The sequence below is a fragment of the Mus musculus genome, chromosome 2, assembly GCF_000001635.26.
Source record: "Mus musculus strain C57BL/6J chromosome 2, GRCm38.p6 C57BL/6J".
Classification (NCBI taxonomy): Eukaryota; Metazoa; Chordata; class Mammalia; order Rodentia; family Muridae; genus Mus; species Mus musculus.
Genome location: NC_000068.7, coordinates 39,298,869 through 39,306,010, shown reverse-complemented (window position 1 = coordinate 39,306,010; position 7,142 = coordinate 39,298,869). Strand labels below are relative to the sequence as shown.

Below are 7,142 nucleotides of genomic sequence, written 5' to 3'. Positions count from 1 at the left end.
TGTGAGTGTACTTGGTGATTACTAATAGTAACCCTGCACTCAGAGTGCATATTGTGGGAGGCTGACACCTGTATCCTGGCACTCATGTTACAATTGCTCTGGGAGGCTAAAGTGTATATATCATCACTTATGATGCGGTACTGTGGTGGGCTTATATCTATAACCCAGAATTCATGGTGCATGTATACTGGACAAATTTCTAAATTACATATGCATATAACTCCATTAAATACAAAATTATAGCATCAATATCAAATAAAGCAATTAAGAATGTGATGACTTTGTACTTTTTTTGCCACTATGAATGCATTTACTTCATTCAGATTTATAAAAACTGTATGTCAATGGTACTTCGAGATGCCCCCGAGTGAGACACCAAGATGTGGATCAATGCAAAAGCAAGAAGTTTATTTTCAGGCACATCGAGGTCAACCCTCAATCAGTCCCTCAAGGAGAGTGACAAGAAGGCAGCCCCAAATGGCTATAACAAGCAGTTTTTATACTTTTTAGGGTCACAGGTTACATCAGCAAGGTTACAGTTCAAACTTATTGGCTAATCATATTGACCTTTAAATCCATTGGCTAGCAATCATAACATGGATTTGAACTCTACCTGGGGCTTTCCAGAGGGTCAGGTGACTGTCAGTACATTCTGAGAATTTTTTACTCAGGAATGTTCCTGTGGGTGGAGAATGGAACTTGGCCTAGCCTTTACCCAAGGCGGGTGAATGTAAAGCTGGCAAAAGCCCCTGGGGTTCTTCATTCCTCCCTTTTTCTTGTAAAAGCTCCAATCTTTAGCTACACTCAGGGCTTTCTGGTAATTAACTCATTCTCTAGGTCCTGTCCTCAGGATCTCATATTGTTGGTGCAGGACCATCAGCTGTATTGTTCCTATTCTCTCTTTTATGAAGTTATAAGCTTGTTCAGTATGCAGGGTCCAAAGGTCAACAATAGCAGGAGAACAATTACAGAGTCCTAACAAGGTGGTTTAAGGGTGATTAACCAAAGGGGGGAGTTTAACCAAGACTCAAACCAACCCGGACTCTGTTCTCTTTCTTCTCTCTATTGCTTGGCTAGCCCTTCTCTCATCTTGTCCATTGAATCCTTAACTACTCCCGAATGGTCTCCAGTATGTGCTTCCCAATGTTTCACACCCCAGGTAGCACAGAAAAAGTGTTTGCCCCCCCCCCAAATACTGATGGGCCTGATGCTGGCTTCTCCCATTTCAAGAGCACACATAAATGGGGGTTTCTTGCAGGACACTCCTCAACTTTGGTGTCTGCACCCTAAACCCCACCCTCCAAGGCTGCTTTTGGGGCATGGTTTAAATTCAAAAGTCCCTTGTCCCCGACATTTGGGTAATCCCTCCCCCTGTGCCTCTACAGTGAGGGTATCCCAGGAGTCAAGGCCTGCCGCTAACTTACAGAGGTCAAAGACAAGGTCCAGCCACCAGGTATAAGGCGGGTGTTCCTCTGTAGTGGACCAACCAAATGGCTGAGAGAACTTGCCAAGTCACTTTGGTAGGGTTGTAGGGGCTGCTGAAGTTCATCACCAGAAGGAAGATACACCATAGCCATCTCATGGTTTCTCTGGCCTTGCAGAAGGGTGGGTAACCTTGAGCTTGAGGGGGTTGCTTGGGTATCTGACTGCTATCCAGTTGGCGTCAGGAGCAGGTGCTGGTCTGACATGAGTTACATGAATCCAGGCAGTTACTCCATCCACTTTAATGATGGTTGGGGTGGTCAACAGCACCAGGAACATCCCTCTCCACTTTGCTTCCAAGTTTTCAGTGTGATGTCTCTTAACATATACCCAATATCCAACTTGGTACTCATGTGGAACCTCTGGGGTACCTTTGTTATACCAGGCACTAAGTTTAGGCCACAATTCCTGGTGACTGATCTAGAAAGCTTGCAATTGAGCCATAAGATCCTTGTCAGCCTGAAAAGCCACTGGGGGGGGGGGCAGGAGAGTGGGGGTCCCATACAGGATCTCAAAAAGGGTCAGGTTAAAATGGTAGGAAGTGTTCCAGGCTTGGAACAGGGCCAGGGGAAAGAGCACCACCCAGTCAGCGCCAGTCTCCAAGGTCAGTTTAGTTAAGGTCTCTTTTAGGGTTCTGTTCATTCTCTCTACCTGCCCTGAGCTCTGGGGATGGTATGCATAATAGAGCTTCCAATTAGTCCCCAGTATCTCTGCCGATCCCTGAGCTACCTTAGAGACAAAAGCAGGGCCATTGTCCTATCCAATTACCTTGGACACTCTGAACCTCGGGAAATTTTCCTCTAGTATTTTCTTGGCTACCACAGTAGCTATTTCCTGCTTGGTGGAGAAAGCCTCAACCCATCCAGAAAAAGTATCCACAAACACTAGAAGGTATTTGTAACCCTATTTTCCTGGCTTAACTTCTGTAAAAATCTACCTTTCAATATACCCCAGGCCGTTCTCCTCTAGATCCTTTGACCTGTTTACTCTTGGCCGCATAAGCATTAATTTGCTGGCGTATCTTAGACTGTTCTACTCTCTTTCTGGCCCAAAACCTGAGGTCCGTTATATATACTTTAAATCCCTTAACTGCTTGGACAAGCTTTATCCCCTAAATGAGTCCATCTGTGCATTTGGCCTAGTAAGTCTTTTGCTTGCTTTCTGGAGAGTATAGTTTTTCCTTCTCGTGTGGCCCATTGACCTTCCTTCTCTAGGTAATAGTTGGTAGGGTGGCGAGCAATCTGAGTCCTTTCTTCTTCAGTATATTTTAAGTGAAGCTATCCCTTAGTGCAGTCCCATTCCCCAGTGGGTATCTCATGCAGGCCCATACCTGGGATAGGCTACTGCATAGCCACTTCTTGAACCACTTGATCTGCCTGGTTATTGCCCAGGTCACTGAGTCCCTTCCCTTCTGATGTCCTGGGCAATGAATAATACTCACCGTTGCCAGATTCATCAGAGCATCCAAGAGATCCAAGATTTCCTGCTTGTTTGTTTCTTTTCCCTCTGATGTGAGCAGTCCTCTCTGTTGGTATATAGCCCCGTGGACGTGGGCTGTGGCAAAGGCACACCTGCTATCCATGTAGATGTTAATTTTCTTGCTGGGCCCAAGTTCCAAGTCTTTGGTCAGTGGAGTTAGCTCTGCTTTCTCTGCTGATATGCTGGGGAGGTAGAAGTTTAGCCCAGATAACATTTGTGCCATCCACCACAGTAGCACCCCTTGTCTTTGACCTTCATGGAGACAACTGCTCGAATCTGTAAACCAGGTAGCTTCGGCTCCCGGCAGGGGTCAGTCAGAGAAGTCTTTCCTCCAAACATGAGCTCTCTTCTTGGGCCAGTTCGTTGCACCCTGCTGGGCAGGAAGTGTATCTGGGCCCCTGTCTTGGAGAGTAAGTCTTGCCCCAACAGAGGGTAGGGACAGTCTGTGATGACCTAAATGATGGGATACTTGGCCTATTCCTAGGTCAAATCCAATGGGCCTCTCTTTGCAGTGATGGCCGACTAGGCCATCTTTTGATACATATGCAGCTAGAGACAAGAGCTCCGGGGTACTGGTTAGTTCATATGTTCTTTGGGTAGTCCATGAATATATTTTGGTGCCAGTGGCTCCTTGGACCTAAGATTTTTTGCTGGAGACTGGCCCATCAGCTTGGAGGAAAACCGAGTGTTGGGCCCCAGTATCCACCAAGAAGTAGGTGGGTTTCCCCTCCACTTTTAAGGTTACCCTGGGCTCAGGGAGGGGGTCCAAACCCCATCCTCTCTAATTGCTGCCTTCCCCCAGGGCTAACACCTTCGCCATTTGGGAGCACTTTTCCCAAGGTCTGGCATTTCCTATCCCTGGCTTCTGTTTGTTGCAGTACTCTGTGATCCAGTGGTCCCTCTCCTTGATATATGTTCACTGGTCCTTTTTAAGCAGTTTTATATCTCTCTTTGGTTGGAGTCTCTCTTCTCTGATTTCCCTAACTACTGTAGCCAAGATTCTCTGTAAATTTCTGTCACTTTTCTTTTTTATCATCTTTTTCATCTTCTTCCTTTCTCTTTCTCTGCTTCTTCTCCTCCTCTGTCTTCCCCCAACCTTCGGTCAGTGGTACTTACTTCAAGACACCCCCAAATGAGACACTAAGATGTGGATAGATGCAAAAGCAAGAGGTTTATTTTCCAGGGCATCAGGGTCAACCCTCAATCAGTCCCTAGGGTGTAGTGATCAGAAGGCAACCCCAAGTCTTTCTGTAACCTGTAGCAGGGGTGAACTGTCTGTGTGTTTATTGTCTTTCTCAGGTGACTATCAATACATTCAGAGAATTTTTTACTCAAGAATGTTCCTGTGGGTGGAGAATGGAACTTGGCCTAGCCTTGACCCAAGGCAGGTGGGTGTAAGGTTGGTGAAAGCCCCTAGGGTACTTCAATGTGACAATCTACCTTCCAGAAAGTACTTACTAGGTTCTTAAATACCATGAATACAAAAGCAGAATCTGCTATAAAATTAAGAGCATCTGCCAGGCAGTGGTGGTGTATGTCTTTAATCCCAGCCCTTGGGAGGTAGAGACAGGCAGATTTCTGAGTTAGAAGCCAGCCTGATCTACAGAGTGAATTCCAGGACAGCCAGAGCTACACAGAGAAATCCTGTCTTGAAATAAATAAATATATTATATTATGAAAAACAGAGGTAGAAAAATTGAATATAAGTATATAAGTATAATTGGGTTTTTTAAGTAACAAAATATACAACTGAGGGAGTGACAGAACAACCACACTTTACAATGCATTTATATTTATGTGAAGAAAACTAGAGAAAGAGTGATCACTTGTGGAAAAAAAGGATGACTGTTATGTAAAGCAGTTGCTATACTAAAATAAAGTGAAAGGACTCTCATCTGCCCTTATGCCATCTCCACATCAATGTTTGTGTGTTTTCTATTTTGTGGGTGAGGTTGCAAGGGCAAAAGGCAGATATGGGGGGACAGAGATATAAGCAGGACTTGGGTGCATGATGTGAAATTCACAAAGAATTAATAAAAAGATTTTTTAAAGTATATATAAATTTAAATTAAACATTTAAAAATAAAATATAGTAAAAAGAAAAAATCTTTTTGGATATATGTAACAAACAACAAAAACAAACATACAAACAAAAAAAAAACCCTAAAGTATAGAAAAACATGTCCTTGTGGAAGCTGTAGTATATGACAGTGTATACCTCTGTCCACATATTCTTCACTTGCAAATGAGTCTTTGGTTTGGTTCAAGATTTCTGGCTTCTGTGACACCATCAATACTGGATCCTCATTGGGACTCCTCCCAGTTATTCTTTTGTTGCCTTGTGTCATGGAGATTTCCCCTTTTCTGCCTCCCAACCATTTCCAGTTTCTATAGATTTTGGAGTGGGCCATCTCAGAGCCCTGTATCTGGACCTGAGTGGTACCAGAGCCGTTCATCCCACCAGCTCTCCAGCACTGCTCTGGATAGGCCACCCAATGCCCCCATCAGCAGGAGGCAAGGAGCAGGTCAGCTCCCCTGCTCTCAAGCCCTTAGGGTCTGCTCACCCATACCCACACCTCCAGAGCCAGCTCCATTTCTGCTCAGTCAAGACATGTGGCCCAGCCCACTCTCTCAAGTGCTGCTGCAACTTATGAAGATCTGGGCCAGTTCTCCTGCTCTCACATGCTCTGGCAAAGCTCATGCCTGCCTTCCTCATCAGGGCCAGCTTCACTGTGTTGTTGCAGGGCCTGCTCTCCCAAGTGCTATAGCAAGTGAGCAGACAGGGATAGCTCTCCCACTCTCTGCCCTCTCCAGACTACTACAAATGGCAAGGGGAGTGGCGAAGGCATCACCCCCATACCATGCCACCTCACCACAGGGAACAGCTGGGCCAGCTTTCCAATATTCTTGCCCTCGGGACTAGATCACTTCTGCCCTCTCCACCAGGGCCATTTCTTCTGTGCTGCCCAGGCAAAGTGCAGGGTCTGGTCTCCAAGTACTGCAGCTGGTAAGGGACAAGGCCAGCTAACCTGCTCTCATAACCCCAGAGCCAGCTCTCCTAATTGCTGCAGATGGTAAGGGTGAAGAAGAGGGAGGGTATCACTCTGCACCCATGCCACCTCATGACAGACAAATAGCAGTATCAACTCTCCCTTCCTCCTGTCCTCAAGGATGGCTCATCTCCTCCCCAGCAGCTGCCCTGACCAGGGATATCCCATATCATCTACTGGTAATATTAGCCATGGGCATTGACACTGACCCTGCCACTGTGTAGCCAGAGATTCAGACATTGCTCTCAGCAGAGCTTGCACAGGAACCTCACTATGAACAAAGGTGGCAGGGCTGGCCACTCACAACAGGCTACTCTTCTCTACCCTGAGTCTCCAGTTCCATTTTTTTCTCCATAATGCTCAAGCTGCTCCACTGCTCTTTCTCATCCATCTGACCACCACACACTTGCACATTGTAGTAGCTTCAGCTGGAGGCTGGTCACAAGGTTAGCAGGCCTCTGAGCGACATCCTCCAATCATGCTGTGTGGTATGTTGGCCAGCAGGTGTCTGTGCCTTGCACTGAAGGACAGGTCTGTGGGTGGTAGCATGGCAGTACACAGGTCCCTAGCTCTCTTCCTCCTTCTGCACTGAGCTGAATAGTTTTTATCTGATTTTTATGAGTCCTAGACATAAAGCAAGTTTAGCCACCAAACCAGACATTAAGTTAGGATGCACAAAGGACTGCCATCTGCTCTGTTCCTGACTGATATAGGAACATCACCACCAACAAGATGTCTCTTTGCCCATTGCCAAGGAGCCAATTTAAATATATTTTGATCATATTCTTCCCCTCTACAAAATCCTTCCACATTCTCTATCCCTCCTTAGTCCCCAATTTTAAGTTTTTTTCTTATAAAAGGAAATACAAGAAAACTAAGAAACCAAAATAAAACTACATCAAAACACAAAACAAAAGAAAAGAATAAAGAAAAGAACCCTGTAACCAAATAAAAGCACTCAAAATAACTGTGGAATCCATTATCTGTTGGTCAACTCCTCCTGAACATGAGGCCTGCCATGGAGTAGTTGATATACTCATTGTCACTCCATCAAAAGAATGATTTTTCAAGCCGGGCATGGTGGCACACGGCTTTAATACCAGCACTTGGGAGGCAGAGGCAGGCGGATTT

At 45.6% G+C, this 7,142-nt stretch overlaps 1 non-coding gene across 1 annotated transcript; it reads right to left on the bottom strand.

The window, feature by feature from the left end:
- Nucleotides 1–6,626: 6,626 nt before the first annotated feature.
- On the bottom strand, nucleotides 6,627–6,771 carry LOC115489618. The gene has a single exon (XR_003954203.1). It is a non-coding gene; the product is annotated as a small nucleolar RNA SNORA48 (small nucleolar RNA).
- Nucleotides 6,772–7,142: the final 371 nt, after the last annotated feature.